Consider the following 19,744-nt stretch of genomic DNA (forward strand, 5'->3'; position numbering starts at 1 on the left):
AAAATCCTCTGTTTTTATTACAGCATGGCCCCAGTTCTTCTCTGAAAGGCATTTCCAGCAGGAAACCCAAACAGGATTTAACTGCAAAAAGGCTGGAAGAAGGGCAAGGGGCCTCTCCTGGGACTTACTTTGCTGTGTGCCCACAGACAAGACAAGGACACCACACCAGCCTCAACGACACACACATTCATGAGCATGAGGTGTTCAAGCATGATGAGAGGGAGAGAGACCTGCCTCGGTCATTACACAGTGCAAGCACTCCATTCCCTGCCCTGGGAGGATGCAGTGTTTCTAGGACATTGCTAAGGACCATTAACAGGTCTCCCCTTTCCCCTTCCACTCCATCCTGAATACATAACAGCCCAAAACATCAATACTTTACATGAGTTAAAGAGCCAGCTGAGGCTTTAGGGACTCAGGCAGCATAAAACACTCTTTAGCATCCAGCCCCCATGTAAAAAGATGAAGTAAACTGGGACCCTTTGGTTGAAGTCTTGAAGAGGAGAGTGGAGAAGGGGAGATCTCCTCCCTGGCTGCTGGGTGAGCAGGGATCACACCGCCTGCTGCCGCTCCCACAGGTTAAAATACTTAAGTCCTCCAAGGTGCAGCTTAATTTTCTTTTTTAAAAGAGAAAAGTGTCAGTCTAATTAGATAAATCCTCCAAGCACGTGGCCCGGAGTTCGTCATGGAAATTAACCTCCTTGAAAGATCACAGTGACTGAAATAAGAAACTGTGTGTTTTGGCATAGTGCAGTGAAATGGGAGATGCAGGCTGCATTTCATACACCTTCCCTTTCATAAACCTGCCGCGTTTCATATCTGCCCTGCTGGCCCTTAGCTCGGCACCAAGACTTTATCTCCCCGTGCCTGTTTGCAAATCGCTGCCGAGAGGTTACAATAACCCCTGGGAGAGATTTTGCTGGCTCACCAGTGTGAAAGGACACCGCTCCCCTGGTATAAAGCTGGGCCAGCCTGAGGCACTGGCAGAGGGAGGGGCTGGTCCCCAGCAGCCCTACAGAGAGGATGTTCTGCAGACACAGCCACCATGGGAAGCAGCCAGGCTGGGAGCTGTTTGCCAGCCTCGGAGCTGTTTGCCAGCTTCATCATGCAACATGCAGACAAGTGGGATTGTGTGCAGCTCTCAGTGCCATGGGCACGGGCTGAGTGGGGCAAAGGGACAGACCTCGAATATCTCAGTTTGGATTGTGCCAGCTACGTTCAGGATTTGTTACTTAGAAGGCTCTACCCAGCCACTATGGGAGTCAAACTGCTTAGGAATAAAAAGCCCTGACCCCTTTGCGATCGAAAGCAGGAGCAAAACCAGGAAAGGAAAGATCTGGCTTACAACCAAGAGTCAACTGTCATCTCTACCCTCGAGCCAATGGCAGGACCAGAACCAGATTATTCCATGCTTTCAGGAAACACTGGCCTGTCAACTTTTCTCCCAAGCCACCGGACACACTTGTGCCAGGGCCACACTCCCAACACTTGTTCCACAAGGCCTGCTGCACGCCTCTCCTAGTGACGTTACACGCTGTGTTTCAGTACGTAACTGGAAGAAGAGCCCTTTCACAGTTCCCAATAGTCCTTCCCCATCAAAGGGATATAAGAATTCTCTTTCCAAGCTTTCCATTTCACGCTGCCCTATCAAAGACTGCTATCTAAAACTAAACCCCCCTGAAAAATCTGTAGAGTTCATCTTTCTCCTTCCTTCCCAAGCCTGGTACATGCGATGCTGTGCTCCCTCCCAGCACCAGGACCAGCCGTGCCACTGACATCACCTGCAGAAGGATCAGGACCAGCCTCAGAGACCAACTCTGAGGCGACTTGTATTGTCATTGGAATGACAAGCCCACAATTTGGAAACAACTTATTTTGTTTCAGAACAGCACTGCTAGTGGCAGAACAAATACAAGATACCTCCTAGAGAGAAAACTACCCCAAAATGCCATGGCAGGCAAGGAGCCAAAGGCCCCAAAGAACTGACAGCCATGGACCCCTTTCCTACAGCACTTACTGCAGACAAGGCTCCACAGATGGCTCCGGAGCCTGCTTGGGGATACGGACTCTTGTACCTCCAGGTCCTGTTCTAGAGCAGCTCAATCACGCATGAAAGGTATTAGCTGACACCACACGGAGTGAGTACATCCCACAGTACAAGGGGCTGCTCCTCCTTGCTACAACTCCACAGCCACCTCAGAAACGAGTTCCCAAGGCAAACGATGCACAAACCCTGCACTCGTGTTTGCTGCTGCTCCCTCAGCTCGGGGTTGAGACATGCTGGAAGGGCACTACCAGAGAAACCAGGATGAACTCAGCCCTCATCCAGTCTCTTAGTGGTTCTCTGCCAAGTACAGACAAGCCCCACAGTTCCATTACTAATAACTTAATACCTAATAATATTACCAATGTAACATTTAACCTTGAAGCCAAGCACCTGGACCAAGAAAAATCAGCAATTTAGCAAGATTTCCACCTCGCTGTGTTTGCCTTCTCCTGCCAACTGATCAAACCCCAGCATCCACAGCTCCTTCCCACCTGCTCCGAGGTACTTGGAGTCATTTAAAAATAAAAGGTAAAGCTCCTACTTCAGCCAGAAGTAGATAGAGAGAGAACAGGGACTGCAAGAGGAAAAAAACCCTATTTAAGTCCTGTTCCAACCTCCTCTTTAGGCTTTGGATGCATGAGGCAAACTCCCAGTTAGAGCAGTCTCTTCTGCCTGCAACTGGACTTGAGACAAGAGATGATAAAGAAGGGCCAGCGGGCATCACCGAAGGCTCAGCCCCTTCCATTACACACCAGCACACAGAGAGAAGGGCTCTGCCAACCCTGAAATGTTCGTTTCCAAAAGGAACACGCACACCCTTTAGAATGGGTATGGTGAAATCTGCCTGGAGAGGGAAGGACCCAGCAACGCAGGCAGGTTCCTGACTCCTTGTCATGAGAGCCAGCAGCCCTGCCCCTGAATTCACTTCACCGGTGTCCTCCTGCTTGGTGCTGCACAGGCTCAAATCCCCCAGCTCTGCTGCGAACGCACTGCTGAGAGGTCGAGCGGCATCAGAATCCACGACGGATTCAAAGACATCTCCATGTTTTGCTGTCAGCCTGAAGTTTGAATAAAGGAGCCCACCAGAAAGAGTGAATGAACGTCCCTGGCAGCTGCCTCGCAGAGCCGAGCCTGTGCTTTAAGCCACCTAGTGTCCGAGCCCGGGTGCATCCTGCCCTTCCAGGGAAGCCAGCTGCTTTAGGAAACCCAGGCAAAGAGCAGTTGTGACACCCACCAAAGCCGAAACGAGAGGAGCCAAGAACAGGGTGCACAGGGTGAGAAGCAAGCGAGGGCCCACCCCGAGCTGGGGAAGAAGGCACTGAACTGGAGGCACAGCAAAGCACCCGGCCCAGCACCCACTGGGCACTGCGGGGCCCTCGAGCACAGAGTGAAAAAGGGAGGACAGCACACTTGCTCCTTAAAGCAGCATCCATCCGGCAGAGAACATCACCATTAGAGGCCAACAGTTCAGCCCTGAAGTGGGGCTCACCATTGCTGGGCTGCAAACTTGGAGACAACTTTCCCTGGCACAGGCCTGTGGAACAACACAGAAGCGCCCCAGAGCCACCAGCCCCACTAACCCACGTCTGCTCCCTGAGACATCACTTCCATGCACAGCTCCTCTCCTGCCCCGCAGCAGCCCCCTCCTCCTCGCTCTCTTTCTCTGTGTCCTCGAGACTCCTCTCACCTTGAGGAGTGTTAGGATTACCCAGCATTTACACTCAATGCTCCTCTTTATTCCTTAAGACTTATTAAGAATGATAATGAGCTCCAAAGCAGTGACACGTCTCTCTCTCCCCCTCTGTCGCGCTCTCTCTCTCTCTCTCTACGTGCCTTTTCCGTCAAAGGCACACAGGACAAATCCGACCAAAAAAAAACCCCTGACAATATGGATCAAGGACACACGAGGATTTAGATTCCACAAATCCTGCCTTTTTTGTTGTTGTTTGTATCATTCCCACTCAAATTCCAAACCCCTTTTTCCTCTTCTTACTCATATTCTCCCCCCTCTCCCTTCTCTCTCTCTCTACCCCAACCCTCTCGGACTTTGAATGAGAAGGAAGCAGAAGAGGAGAAGCAAGCTGCTTGCCTGGAAAACCTCGTTAATGTGGAGCTCTTAAACGCTTGATTAATTTTAGCTAAATTTACGATGTGCTCTCGCTTTGCTTTGAAGCTGCAGCCTTCGGTACCAAAAGCAAGTTAACTTTCAGATCCCTCTTGCCAGCCCCACTGCCCCCTAATCCTTGGATGCCCTGCTTGGGTATACACACACATATGTAGGAGAGAAATACCATAGCAGGGCATGGAAGCAGTCGCCGTGCCGGGTGTTCAAAGTGGTTCGATTCAAATGCCTTCAGCACAGCCTAATAATCACAACCTGCAAACTCCCAACTCCCAGCTATTTAACTTCCCAGAGAGATCAGAACACAAAACCACTGGTCAGTCCTTCCACAAGAACAGGAAACAGGGAAACATAAACCCCGATTCCAGGAGAAGTGGCTCCAAGTTGCATCTGCTCACGCCACGGGAACGCCAGGCTCTCGGCTGCATTCGAAACGTCAGGTTCTCCCAAAGCCACCTTTAAACCAGCTCTACGCTTCGCCAGAGGGAAAAACCGAACCTAAGGAGACCTGATCGACAGATTGATACATAGCCTGACCTATACTTCAATATTTCAGTCATCTCCCCAGCACCCTCCTAGCCAGTATTTGCTTTTATTCTTTGTCTCCCTCTGCTAGGCTCTGTTTTTCTGATACAGACATCAGGAGGTTAAGGGCTCAATTATCAAGTCTGTTGAATCCTCAGCTTCACGTTACTTAGGGGGTTCTCTGTTGCTCTTTGGAAACTACGCTGCAAAACCTCCTTCCCTCTCGGCTTTTCTTCCTCCTAACTTGCAATGTCTATTTCCAACACCCCCCCCACACACACATATGAACCCACAAATGTATTTGGGATCAATGGAGAGAAACCGTGAATTGGGTTGGGAGAGAGGAACGTTAATAAAAATAACCCTGAGCGAGCCTTAGCCGGAGCGAACCTGGAGCATTCCCGATCTTGAAACCTAAAGTAACATCCACATGGAATTTACAAAATATGATTCGAGTGGTTCTAATTAGCCCCAGTCTGTGGAAAAATTGGAAGGAAGCGGCTCTTTGATTAATGTTACAAACCAGAAAGGAAACAGATTTTAAAAGTTAAAGTAGCAGCACTGTGGAATACAGAATCATTACCAGCATACATTTCTGATACCTGCTTCAATCAGACGGCTTGGGGTTTTGGTTTTAGGGGTTTCTTTTCCTTTTCACTTGAAAGGGGAAGAAAAAGGAAGACAGGATGCAAGTAAAAGCTTTTGTTTATGGAAGTGTGCGGCGCTTTTATCTCCCAAGGAATTTATATAGCTGGACTGTGTATAAATCCTTCTGAAAATGAAATTAGCAAAACCAAAACAGGGGTGAAGGTGCTGGGGGGGGAGAAAATCACCACCTCAGTAAATCACAGTGGATAACCAGCCCCTGGCTTGGACAGATAGCAAATTCAGCTTTAATAGGGAGAACCAGAGTTGGAAAGGGAAAGGACGAGGTTCATACCTGCAGCAAAGTCCTTGCAAAAATGGGGGGCTATTTTCAAGAAGCTTCTGAAAGTTACTGGGCAAGTTTACTTGGGCTTGAAAAGAAAAAGGAAATCAGGGTGGTTTTTTTTCCAGCTAGCTTGATTGTTTTGGGTGGAGCTCAAGCGTGTGTGTATATATGCTGTATATAAAAATGAATTACTAATTCTTTCCTGGAAACTGTTTGAATTGCAATCTGCAAGATACAAAAACACACCTTTATTTTAACACTGATTTTAATACAGATAGGAGGGGGGGGATAGAGAGGGAAAAGCTCTTCCCCAGTACACAGCAAAACCCTTCAGCAGGAACAACACCCAGAGACCCCCGAGCCACTCGCACACACTTTGCCCAGCTGCACACACCAACTGAACTCCAGCTTGCAGGGGCTTTTCCCTGTACCAAGGCTTCGCTCTGAAACTGCCAGAATGACAATGTCATGTGTGGGGAAAGCTGACACTTGGCGCTTTTAAAAAGAAATGAAGAAAAAATAAGCTGTTGACTTCTTGGTTAAAGTATTTTCTTGTTCTAACTCATGTTCTTATGTCACTAGGCTAAAAAAAAAAAAAGGAGAGGAGGGAGAGGGAGAGAGAGATATGACTTTCCTTGAATGATCTGTTTAACCTAAGCCAGAGGAAAAAAAAAGAAGTCATTAATTACTTATGTGAGCTATTGCTTCTGAAAGACAATAAACCTGCCTGGTCGCCATGGATATGACATATTTGCTCTGAAAACAACACAATAATTAGCAAAGGGGAAAGATACAAGGAGAATATGCAAACTCCTGAGTTTAAAGCCATAGTGTTTCCTTTTCACCCCCCCCCCCATCCTCTTTTTACTTGTCAGAGTCAATTCTGGTTGGCGTTTAGATCAAACAAATAAACTGAATATTTACCAAAAATTAAAATATTTTAAATGTTTCATCTTGCTGTGAATTAAAAAAAAAAAAAAGGTGAAAAAAAGAGAAGAAAAATTAAACAAGGAAAAAAGATAAAGTCCAGTATGGACAGATTATAACCACCAAGGTGTTCCCCATCTACGTGTAGGTGTATATATGGGCATCTATGTGAACTAGAAATGTATTTACACACACACACCCCAACATATATAAGGGTTATGTGCACTATATCCTATAGACATCCTTTTATTGTTAAGCTTAGTACAGCAGCACAGCGAGAGGAAAAACGTCTCTGTTTTAGGGGGTGGCAACATTTTGCAGGTACACTAAGAGAAAGTGCAAGAAGGGAGCTGAACCGTGTTCAACGCGCATCGTGCTGGGAGTATTTTCTTTGCAAACCCTTTAACTTCTCTCCAGAGGATGAGCAAAACCCCACCACTGGTGTGCCCCGAGAGCCAGCCTCCTGCCCACAGCAGCTGAGCTGGAGTTTGCCAGCTTGAAGCATAAACCCCCAATAATAATTCCTTCTCTCCCCTCAATGACTTGTTAGAAAGTGCTATTACCCTGAACCCCATGCAATCGTGCCATGGATAAGTTAAGGAATAATGAAAACTGAGTTGGATGCACGAAGACTTCTTTGAAATCATTTATAAATGTTGCGGGGAAAATGTTTTTTAGATTGCTCTCTCATTAAGATGAGACAAAGACTATTAAAACCTTCTCTAATGCGGTGGCTTTCTGGATTCTGACCTTCCACATTTAGAAGCCAAGTAATAAAAACACCCTAACAAGCACTTTATCTTTAGAGATATTTGACTTTGAACTTATTTTAACATTAAAAAGAACTTGGGAGGTATAAAAATAACAATGGAGTTGCCACAAGTTTCTCTTGTTGTTGTTGTTGTTTTCATTGCTCAAAAAAGAGAAAACCTTTAGAACAAAATAAGCAGATTAAGGAAACATCCCCCTAATTTAACTGCCTCTTTTTCCATTTTTTTTTTAACAATAGTTTTTAGCTGGACTCTTTGATCTTGAAAGGGTTCTGCTATCTTGTGTGATGAGGGGGGAAAAATGATCTGTTTTAAATGATGATGCAAAAAAAAAAAGGATCAAAGCCCTGACTTTCTGTTAGCCATAATAAGCTCTGTCTTGCACAAAGCTTCAACTTCAGGCTTTAATATATAAAATATACAGAAGCCCAATAAAAGCACTGAAAAGGTACAAAGTCTGAAAACAAAAGGGGACGCTGCTCCTTTAAACGTTTTAGTGCATATGGAGTTTGATTTCTGAAAGAGATCAGTTTAACATCTCCATAGAAACCAGCAACAGATTATCATCAACAGAATAAATAACTAGTCTAATAAATTAAACAGGAGGCATAAGATCTGGAAACTTGATTACTGAAGTTCAACAATATTCCCCCATAAACTCTGCCAAAGCACCTTTAGGGCAGCTAACAAGGTGGCAGCGACACACAGATAAAGGGTTGGTGGGAAGCAGGCAGGACTTGTGGAAAGGAGAAGTCCAAAACCTCCGCAAGAAATTATTCCACGCTAAGAGTCAGCAAATCAATAGAGGAAATAAATTCATCAGTGAAGTTTGGGGAGGGACAGCTCCTCTTGCAGGGAGCCGCCGGAGCGGGCAGGAGGGGGCACGCACACCGTGGCCGTGCCGCTCCGGAAAAGTTTCCCCTTCGCAGCCCGAAGGGGCCGGAGCGTTCGGGCCGATCGCTCCAAGCCGCCGCGGTTCGGAGCCGCCTCCAGCCGCGACCCAAACCCCGCAAAGTTTGCCCGAGAAGTTGCCCGGCCGCGGGGCGAGCGGCAGCGCCGGCCCCAACGCCCGCCCGAGCCTCTTTGACAGCTCGCTCGCTCGCTGCCCCGGCCGAGCCCCCGGCAGCGCCCGCTCCGCCGGACCGGCGCTCGTGGTCCGGCCCGGGGCCGCTCCCCGCCGGCCCCCCCGCCGGCCCGGCTGTGAGTGACGGCTCGGACACCTGTTCCCCGTCCCCAGAGCCTCCAACGCGGACAGCGGCTCCCCGGGGAGCCCCGGCCCGCACCCCCCGCCCGCCGCCGCCCCGGCCCAGGGCGGCCGCCCCCCGCCCGCCGCAGCCCCGCCGCGTACGGGGGAAAAGGGGGGAAAAAGGGGGCGAGAAGGGGAAGGAGGCGGAGGGGGGAAACTTCCTGGCTCCGGATGGCAAATCAGCTGCGCATTCTGCAAATGCCACCGGGTAAAAATAACCTGCTGCTTCGCCCGGGGGGCCGGGCACCGGCTGCCCCGAGCCGCGCTCCCAGCCGCAGCGGCCCCTGCCCGCCCCGTCCCTGCCGGGGGGCTGCGGCCGTCCCGCAGCGGGCCAAGCGCTGCCGGCCCCGGCCCGGCCACTTTGCAGAAAGTTCTCCGTCCCGGCTCGCCCCGCCGGCACCCGGCCCTGCCCGCCCGGCGCTCCCACCGCCGCTCGCCCAACTTTGCCGCCGTGTGTGCTCCCCCCTCCCCGCTCCCCTGCCCCGGTGCCTGCGCCCGGCCGGCCGGGACCCGCGGGCAGTGCGGCGCGGCTGCGGTTACCTGCGCCGGGCGCGGAGCGGGAACACGTGTTCCCCCGGCCCCTGCCCGGGCTCCTGCCAAAGTCCTGCAAATTGACGGGCTCCTCCGCGGCCGCGACTCCGCCGCCGAGCGCGCACGGCGCTGCCCCGCCGGCCCCCCGCCGCCACCGCCGCCACCGCGGCAACCCCCCCCTTCCCGGGCCGCCGCCGCCGCCCGCCTCCCGCGGAGCCGGTCCGGGCGCCGCCGGCTCCCGCTTGCCGGCCGGTGCCCCCGGAGGCTGGGCGCTGCCCCCGGGAGCCGGGAGCGGAGCGCGGTGCCCACCTGCCGGGCAGCGCCGCCCGCCCGCGCAGCGCCGCGGTCCCCGGTGCCACCGAGCCGGGGCTGCCGGTGCGGGGCCGGGGCCGGGCGGGAGCGGACGGGCTTACCTGCACTTGGGGCTGCTTTGGGTGACTTTCCAAGTCAAGGGAAATGTGTGTGTGTTTGGGATGCAGGCGGCAGCGCGCATGCGCCATCAAACTTGCCCTGATCCCGGATTTTTCCTCCTCGCGCTCCCCTTTGCTTTGATTATTGAATTTTCCTATTTCTAACAGGAGGGCGGGCCGCGCGCAAAACCCGGCCTGGAGCACGCCGCCGCCTGCCCCGGCCCGCCCGCGGAGGGGAAAGGGGGGAGCGGCGGGGAGGGAGCGGGCACGGAGCGGACTCGGTCTCCAGGCAGGCAGGGCAGGCAGGCAAGGGAGAGGCGACTGCAAAACCCGGACCGGATCGCCCTCCCCTGGCAAGGGGAAAAGGCGAGGAAGTGTCCCCATTTCCCAGCCCCAGCGGGCACTTTCCTGCCTCCTGCCCTGTCCCTGCGCCAGGCGGTGCCTCTGCCCAGCGAGGCACTGGAAGTGTTATAAAATGGTCTATTTTGCAGGCCGGTGACCTCTGCTCACCTCAGCTCCCTGACACCAAACTCCACGGGGATCACGAGTAACCAGGCTGCGAGTGTTTCTTTATTCTCCAGCTGGTTTCCTAGACATAACGTTCAGTTGCTATTGTACCAACTTCTAAACTTTGGTACTTTTACTTATGTTCTTAGTCTGGATTTCACTCCCGTTTAGACTAAGCACTGTCTCGCTGCATCTACAACTGCACTGTTTCTTGGTTTGGCTGCCTGCAGTACTCGCTTTGCTAGTATTTACGCACGGCAGTGACTTTTGCAGGTCTCGATCCTAGAGCAAATGTCAAGGAACAGACACACAAGCTACAGGCAGCCTCATGGACCAGGCTGGTTTGAAGGATGCCTGTGTAGGATCAGCGCTGAGGGTTGCCCTCGATTTCCATGCCCCTCTGCATGCACCTGAATTTCCGGCAGGCAGGCATCACTCTTCTACGTTAAGAAACTTTCCCCAGCTCTAGCTTTCATTGCTCAGCTTTCATCTTCCCGTGACAGTCAGTGGATGTTATAGGTACCTGTGTGCATCCTGTGGTGCTGGTTCTGCAAAACCACCCACAGAGACCCTTTCCCTCATCCCTCGGGGACCGAGAACACTGGGGTCAGAGGTACCAGCCTGCCTGATCCTTGTGTAACTTAATCCTGTGGGACTGGATGCAGGTGAACCCCTGCCTGCATCCCAGGGCTTGCAGGATTTGGGCCCTAGGCCTGAGCTCTGCAAACCTGTAAACTCCTGAATACCTTCAGTGGCTGGGAGCAGGAGCTCTGCGTCAGCACACCCACACAGAACTCCTTGCAGGAATGCCTCGCTCTTCCCTGCGCTTCCCTGTCCGTGTCTGTCTCCACCTGTTGCCTCTTGTCCGATGCTCACACCGTAAGGTCTTTGGGGCAGAAACTAGGGTTTTGCTCTGGATTTGTCAGTGCCTTGCATAATGGAGCCCTGCTCCATGATCACAGCTCCTACGTGCTATTGCCACACACATAAATAATAACAATAATTAATAATAATAGACTAATTCCTCTGATTTCGATGTGACTACTCATGTGAGTAAAAGTGACTCACATACATGAGTGTTTGCAGGACCGCTGCCAGCTCTTGAGCTTTTATTGTGAGTCTTCCAATATTTGGTGTTCTCCTTTGATCCCCAGCTCCTGGAATGACATGTTTGGAGCACTTGGGTTTACACAAGGAAGCTTGGAAATGTGGCCTAGTGCTCCCCAAAGCCTCTCAAGCCAGAGGACAAAGAAGAAACTTCCAAAGAAATGGATTTTTAATCGCTTTGGAGAAAATCCTGCGATTTGGCAGCTTGGGTAAGGGGGGGGGGAGCCTGACTGGTGGATTTTGAGCAGGCAAGTTTAGCAATGTACATCTATTGAGTTAAATATTTAGGTGGCTGTAAAGACCAGGCTTTTCCTAACCAGGCTGAATTTACAGTGGAGAGATGTATTTCTTCAGAAATACTCCGAGTGTTTCAAGTGTCTGTATCTGTAGAATCTGGGCTTTTGTTTATTTGAATATTGCTTGGTATTTGTCATTCTCTAGTTATTTATTTTTACCTGCTCACAGCAAGAAAGCAGGAAAATGGGGGTGAAAATGGGATAATTAAAGTAAATAAGACTGTGTGAGACTGTTATAACAACTGTGGCAAGTATTTATAAATCGCTGAAAATAAAAAGACCAAACTTCTTGCATTTGTATGCTGGAGAGACTGTGCCAGGTTAAAGCCCATGTGTTTCCAAAAGTAAATGTCCCGACTTCTGGTACAAATGTATAAAAGAGCAGGTCCCAAGCTATGAATTCTTGCTTATGAGGCATCCCTGAAGAATGAAGGGTTGGGAGAATAGGGCCCTTTAATTAAATCTGCATCGTTACTTTTAATTGCATTTACTACTTATTATTTTCTCTGGTTCACTTTTTTGCATTTCTCTCATCTGGGGTGCTGAACACAGACTCAATGGTCTTCCTTCTGCTTGGAAGTTGGCTCATTCTGGAGTGCTGTGGAGCTGTCCTAGTTAGGAGGAGAACTTGGGGACAGTCAAGTGGGTTTGAGGCCATGCTGGTCATCACAGTGCTCCCCTGCATGTGGCATGAGGCTCAGACACCCTACAAACTAACAACAGCTTCCAGCCTCCTTCCAAACCACATCTTGCCCAAAAGCTCTCTGTGCCTGTGTTTTAGAGCCCCACTCTGCATGCTTAACGTGGTCTTTTGACTTCATAGTCCCTGCTTTCTGGAGAGTCTTTATGCGAAGCCCCATTCATTCAGCGCACCTGAGGTTTGCCATAGGAGCTCCCAGTCCAGGCCCCAGAGTGCCTGGCTCCCCAGTCAGATACAACATGAGGTAATGATACCTTACACAGCCCGTTCCAGATAGAAAGAAAATAATTTAGCAAATTGCAAATGATGCATACTTAACTATTTATGCAGCATCTTCCTGTCATCAACCCAAAGCAATTTTACTTCCGTGTTGAACCGTGGATGAAAATGTTCTATAGATTTAACCATTGCAGGAGTTCCTTTTAAGTGGTGCAGTAATCTCTCTCCAGCTAATTTAGTGTTGTAATAAGGCACCACCCTCACAAGTCCTTTGTGTTCTTGTGTCAATACTGCCCCCAAACCATAAGTGCTGGCATCTGCATCTGTCATAAAAGTGGGTCTCAAGCACAGAAAGACTGTAAGAGAGGAGCAATATGGCCATTGGTGGAGCAGTCTCAAGAGCCTTTTTCTGGTTATACCCAGTTTCATTCAGATTTCCTCTAAAATACAGGTTCCCTTCTCAACAAACCTATGGCATGTTTTAACACCACTGGAAAATCCAACAATAAACCTTCTCTAACAGAAGCTGAGATGTACCTGGGAGTGGGACACTTCAGTATGGACCCAGTGTTCTTCCCATTAGGGGTTCCTTGCCCACTGCTCAGGATCTGAGCTGAACCAGACCACATCTCTCATTGGGATTAAAGACCTTTTAACCAAAGACCTCTAACCAAAATGTCTCTTGGTTTTGCTCCTTTTTATGTATACAACACAACAGTGGAAAAAAATCCAAAAGGTGCCTTGGACATCACTGTCGTTCCCTTTCCCCCTGTGGTTTTCTTTACCAGCATTTACTAAACCCAGCACTTACTTAAGACCTTACACAGATATGGTTCCCATCTTTGCTATTTCCTGCTTGCCTGAACATTTGACAAACAAACAGTCCAGTTGCACAAGACCATTGGCAGCTCAGATTCCACGTGCTCCTCCACCTCCAAACAGGTTTCATCTATTCCCAGTCTTTTTTCAGCCAGCATAGCATGGAGCTGTACCATTAGCTGCTGCCCTTGGGAAGAGGACATCCTGCTCACTGCAGGCTTACTGCCCATAAGATATTGGTTGTACTGAGCTACATATTTCAAATAAATTTCCATGGACTGAAATTGCAGGACACCCTTCATGCTATTTATCACTCAGCAATTAGCAATAACAACCTCCAAACTCATTCTTAGGTCATCCTCTATGTCTGCTGTCCACAACTCTTGGTTGAATCCACAATCTTCTCTCACTTTGTGAATGGTTCCCCATTTTGCCCAGGGTCTTCTTATTTCCACACCGTGGTGGTGTGGTTGCAGCCTGTGTAGACATGCTGCCATTACCTATGGGGTGCAAGGACACGGAGATGTGTCTGTCACATCCCTTCTGAGCTCTGGACAGTAGTGACATATAAGCATGATGAGGTGGTACAAGTCACACAGAATACAAGCAAACACAATATTTAGACTGATGGCAGTACAGCTGCTGGTACAGCTATGCTTTTGCTGTAGACTAGACATGGATGTGCTTTATATTGCCATTCAGCAGGTACCCCAGAGCACGCTCCATCTGGCTCAAGTGTGCAAGTGCAGCCTGAGAAAACATTATGTACCCTTAAAACATTACTCATGCAAGAAAAATTATGCTAAAACAACACAAGAAGGGCCTGGATTGAAATGACGAAGCAGAGTAATACATGCTGAGGGCTCTGCCTCTGTCCTCAGCTCAACCTGCTGTGACATGGCTAATGCTGGCTGTTAGAGAGGAAGATGAAGAACTGCAAAAGGTGTTCCCTGTTGCTTGAAGGCATGTGGCAATAGAGAATCAGGCCTAGATGTCCTGTTCCCAACCACCAGACCAGATGACACTCTTCACATAGGCCTACATGCCACATTCATTCCTCAAAGAGGCACTTAATCTCTGGTAAGTGAGAAGCAGGCTGAGGTCTAGGCTGACCAGTCTACCAATCTGGGCTGAAAGTCAAGCTATTCCATATGGACTACCCAGTGGCCATCAGGCATCACAAGGAACATTTTCCAAACCAAACCCAGAGCGAGGTGCTATCCAGGACCTCTCATCCTCCTTCACAACTCACTGGAAGAATGAAGAAAGCACTCGGAGATGCACTAGAAAAATCCCATGGATTTACTTAGTTTCGTAATGGAAAATACAAAGTAATTGCAAAGGAGGAGGAGGAGGCATTTTTTCGGTTGCAGGTATAATATTATCTGCTTTCATTTTTTATCACAAGAGTGGCACAAGTAATCACAGAACATCATGTGGTCATTGTTTGTCAAGTGCCATTTTCTCACAGGCAACTCTTTCTTTGCCTGTGCACACTTGAGAAGGAGGAGGTTGACTGGATCCCTGTTGTATCCCAGTTCGAGCATTGCCTCACACTGACAGCAGCGTGGCAAGACTGCTCTGTATTGAAAAGGATCAGGCCCTGTGTTTTGACACTTCAAACTTGTGTTTAGAAATATACATAATGAGTATCAGTGCGTAAGTGTACAATAAAAATATGAAACTGCATGAGGCAAATTATAGGTGTGCAGCCTGATACTGATTTTTGGCTGGTATAAATCATGGAACCATTATAGAATCATAGAATCAAATCATGGGTTGGGGTGAAGGGACCTTAAAGCTCATCCAGTTCCAACCCCCTGCCACGGGGAGGGACCCCTTCCACTCGAGCAGCTTGTTCCAAGCCCCTGTGTCCAACCTGGCCTTGAACACTGCCAGGGATGGGGCAGCCACAGCTTCTCTGGGCACCCTGTGCCAGCGCCTCAGCACCCTCACAGGGAAGAGCTTCTGCCTAATATTTAATGTAAAATAATATAAATGAGGATAGACAAGCATGTGCTCTGCTCAGAGTCTGTCCTTATCTTTTTTTATCTGCCTTAAATCTGGATAAAGCTTCAAGCAAAAGACTTGGCATTTAGCAAGAACTATGTGGCATTTAACCCCAGTTTTGTCCCAGAGTTTCCCAGTGAGTTCACTATTCTTTGTGTCTAGGTACAATACCCACTGCTTTGGGGCTTAGTCCTAAGAGAGGCTACAAAAGGCAGTGAATGAATGCAGAAGAAAACAAAAATAAATAAGCAGGAACAATAACAAACCTGGAATTCAGGTGTGAAGTTGTGAGTTTGTAATTGCCTGCCCCTGTTAGAAAATAATCAACTAAATAGCAATAAATAATAAAAATTTATATTAACAATTCATTTGTGCTGATACAGACCTCCAAGTTAGAGTTCATTATATTAATTTACTAATTAATTAAGCTCTACATCACCTGGCACCTACACAGGCTTTATTACACTTTACAGATGGAAAACTTAAGAGTCTTGCCTAGGGACACAGTGAATCAGTGGCAGAGCCGGACACAGAACTGGAATATCCTCCACAGCTCTAGGTCTGTTTACAGCTTAAAGCTGCCCTGATTTTCTGACTAATTTAGTTCAACAGATGCAATTCTTAGTGTGGAGACTCCAATTTGGGTGCAAGAGGGAGTTATTTTGTTTGAGCTTAAATCAGTTCTTAATTATATCAAGCTAGTTATATAAATGCAGTCTTAAAAATATCCTTGTAGGCATCTACATTTCGGGCCATTGACTTCAAAACATACCTTTAGTTTAAACGCTGCTATTTTCCAGATGGCTCCCAAGTCACAATAGTTCTTCAGGTCCCTCCCATCCTCATTTCACCAGTAAACTTCTTCTACTATGCTGAGATGGGCAATTTTGAGCGTCTTTAACTAAACAGCCCAACCATTGGTGAGTGCCCTGATTTTGGTTAAAGACAGACATACTGCAATTCAGTTTGGTCTTTTAATAAATGGTTTAAACTTCTTCAAAGTCAGGCTTTGTAAGCAAGTTTTCAACTGCTTAAGGAGCTGCTCCTAAGCAGCTGAGCTGCTTGGGTTTAAGTGTGTAAAGCTGAGTTAACTCTGAGATGATAACCCTTCCACGCTCCATCTCTCAGGCACCACAGAGAGCTTTTATCAAGGCACATTTATCTATGGACATTTTGAAGCTTGATCCCTTCCAGTATGTGTTCCTGCCTGACACTTGCTCCCATTTGTCACCCCACACCCTTGTCCTGGGCAAGAGGAGGTCACTTCATTATCTCTGCCTCCATCAGTGTCTTTGTGGTCATACTGGCACTGGGGAACATGGCCTCACTTGGCCTTCTATCTCCTGCAGCATGTGCCAACCTGTTGTATGGCACTGGGGGCTCCATAGGCTGACCAGGGGAGACGGAGGCAAACCAAGGACTGTGTAAGGAATGCACAAGAACTGCACAGGATAATGGGAAACATTATTTATAGCCTGAATGCAGCAACCCTCCCCTTCCTCCCCCCTCGCCAACAGACAAAGCCATGTCCAGTAATGACAAAGTCATTACCTTTTTATTATTTTTCAATAGGGTTCAGATGGAGCATGGCTGTTCCTTACAGACTGTCCTGATGGCTCCAGGCTCCGGTGGCTCTGAGAACACTGAGCTGAACACAGAGAGTGGGTGTGGAGGCACCAGCCCTGCTTTAGGAAATTTGGGCCTTACCCTCCCAGCAGCCTGTTATCTCACTTATTAAGAGAGAATTATAATGTTTCCCTTCCTCCCAAGAGGCATTTGGGACTACAATAAAGGCCTTGTGAGAACTGCTGCAAGATCAAAGCAAGGATCCCATTGGAGAAGTTCAGCATAGTGCTGTTCCTGATAAGATAGGGGTTTGGGGCTCTTAATAGAAACTCTGGGCTTTTCAATATTTCCTCCAGCATGAATGCTATCCTTGAAAAAAAAAGATTTTTCTTCCATGTGGAAATCCTAAAATGAGGTGATGCTCCGATACTGAAAAGGTTGAAATCCTTTTGCATTTGGTGGCTTTTCAATCTTTCCATCCCCATGTCCTATGTCCCATGAGAAGTCCCTATTCTGATTATGTCACCACTGATCAGTCTCCAAAAAGCTTCTTCCTCCTTCACCTGCTGCCCCCCTGTAACTCAAATCCTTTTATATTGCATTCAGTGCCCTAGGTTTTGCCTTTGTCTTTGTCTCCTGCTTTTCACATGTCCTTCCCACACTCTGTATCTCCAACAAGACCCCTGTGTGCGGGTCTGATAACCCACGTAGCACCCCTGTCTCTGGGATTTATTTTGAGATGTGCTGCTTGTTTATTTATTTCCCTCTTAGCACACCCAGGAAGGCCTGTGTGGCAGGAGATGTGAAGGGAGGTGATTATGGGAGACTATTTCCCCTCGCCGCTCATTCATGACAAACAAAGAGCAATGATTGATGATTAAAAATGCATTCTCTGGGCTTGTTTTCTTTTGTTTTACCATTATGGAGATATTATAAATACTGAATACTAATCAATCCAGACCTGGCGGGACCCCACAGACCTTCTGCAATCCCAGGGCTTCGCTCTTCCTTACAACCTCTGCAGCTTTCCTTTCTCTCCTTTGTTTCTGAACTAGAGTCCTCCATCCCAGCCAAATAGCTTTGGATGAATTCTGGCTGGGCTCTCACCTCTCCCAAATCACCATCCATACGTAGGGACAGGCTGTTCGAGCATCCTGGCATTCCCCTGCCCTTTTTTGCCCTACAATGGGGTGAAAACAGAAATCCACTCCTGAGATCAAAAGAAAATTCCTCTTATTTAGGAAACCCAAAGTGCCATGAATTTGCTTTCAAAGTGGGTGCCTTGTGGAGAGAAGGGCTCAGGAAAGCCCCCAAGCCCCCTCTCATTATTGCTGTATTATATGATTCTGAGATTCTATTTCTCCCTAGGCATTTCAGTACAAAAGCCAGAGTGCCACATCTGATTCCGCAACATTACACAATGTCCAGATAAACAGCAAACTCGGTGGTGCTTGCATTCTTTTATCTTTATTCAGTCAAATTAACTGCTTTCTCTTTCCCTTCCTGCACCCCCGCCCTCGCCTCATTCTCCCTCACCCATGTAAAACAGGGACACATTGCACTAGGCACTGCAGAAATTGGTCAAAATCAGCTATCTGAATGCAATGAGAAGATCCTCTTCACTTTGGGTTAAACTACGACTTTTCTCTTGCCTGGGAGACTTCTCTGCTCCCTGCTGGAGTCAACATTAAATCTCCCGCACAGCCGAGCTCTGTGGTTGAGCACAGTTGGGTTGAGGCTGAGCTTTCGCAGCAGTTCCCCCCCAGGGAGCAGACTGGGGTCCCTCTTCTGCTCTTTACTGCACAGTGGCGGGCCAAGCACTGGCCAAGACCCCCAAGCCAGCAGAGAGTAACAGCAGCACAAGGGGGTGCCTGTGTAGCTCACATTACTGACAGTAAACTGCAGTGGGCACTGACATGAGTTTTCCTTAATATGCTTAGAACCAGCTCTGGAATAGCTGAGCTCAGCTGGAGTGTATCAGGAAGGAGAAGGAAGAGAATCCGAGCTGGGCTAGCAAGAAATTTTAGTCTGAAGCATATGGCAAGGAACTGCAGCGTGTTCTTATCTTGAAGCCCGAGGATTTATTTTATGCACAGAATTCCCTGATCATCTTGATGTAGCATCTCTTAGGAGGATGGTGTTACTCTATCTAACCACCACTGCTGGAAGTTGACAATCTCCCCAGCATCTTAACTTGCTGAAGTAATTTTAAATATCTATCTGTGTTTATGAAGTATCAAGGGCCCGATCCCATTGAAGTCTAGGGAAGGAGTCTAATCAGCTTCAGGAGGCGTTTGGATCAAGCCCACAGATGTTCACTACTCTTTTTAAATGTTGTATCTCTGCATCACATCTTTGCATGCTACTCTTCCCTAGCACACACACGATCTTCTTCTCCTTTGAAATCATGAGATTTTATAATGAGACCAACATTTCTCTGTAACCTGTGTTCAAAAATGGAAGCCACTGCTCCCAAGTAACCTGGGAGCCTAAACTGCAGATTCTTAGTCATACAGTTTATCCCCCTGTGTCTCCAAATTTACCTCTTCCCCCCCTTCCCAGAGCAATGGAAACCAACTCATAGTGAACAAAGCTTTACAGCAGTTAATGATAATTAATATACTTCATGTTTCTTAAGTGTGAAAGCAACCTCCAGTTGCAATGCAATTACCACAAGTTCACCATCAAATTCTCTTCTGTAGACTCGTCTCACCAGATTTAGCACACAGTTTGATTCAAGCCATTCTTTGGTGAGCCTCTGCAATGGAATTCTATCTTTACACAGTGGTCTGTTCAAAGGAAATCTTGTTATTGCTATATTTTCAAACATATACACTTTCACCCAAAGATCCTAACTCTGCTGGCAGTTTATTTCAATGATACCACTTAGCATAAGCTTGGCAGAGAGAGAACTGCGTGTGTATGCATGTCTGTATGTATATGTATGCACATGTACTACACCCACACACACAAGTTACTAATCCATTGCCTGATGTATTTATGGCTATTTT

General features: G+C 48.2%; 1 protein-coding gene across 5 annotated transcripts in view; it reads right to left on the reverse strand.

Moving 5' to 3' along the window:
* The window catches only part of CASZ1 (castor zinc finger 1), a 280,280-nt gene that overhangs the window by 187,199 nt on the left and 73,337 nt on the right, over positions 1-19,744 (reverse strand). For 3 of the 5 annotated variants that reach the window (XM_061347952.1, XM_061347957.1, XM_061347951.1), the window contains exon 1: positions 9,513-9,696. The exons of 1 other annotated variant lie outside the window; for it this stretch is intronic. The gene's annotated coding sequence lies outside the window, so the exon portion shown is untranslated. Of the gene's footprint in view, positions 1-9,108; positions 9,242-9,512; positions 9,697-19,744 lie in introns of those variants that run through there. One more of the 5 variants, XM_061347955.1, reaches the window with a different exon arrangement.

The sequence above is a fragment of the Neopsephotus bourkii genome, unplaced genomic scaffold, assembly GCF_033783945.1.
Source record: "Neopsephotus bourkii isolate Nb327-2 ecotype Australia unplaced genomic scaffold, CSIRO-AGI_Nbou_v1 NB_333, whole genome shotgun sequence".
NCBI classification, from domain to species: Eukaryota; Metazoa; Chordata; class Aves; order Psittaciformes; family Psittacidae; genus Neopsephotus; species Neopsephotus bourkii.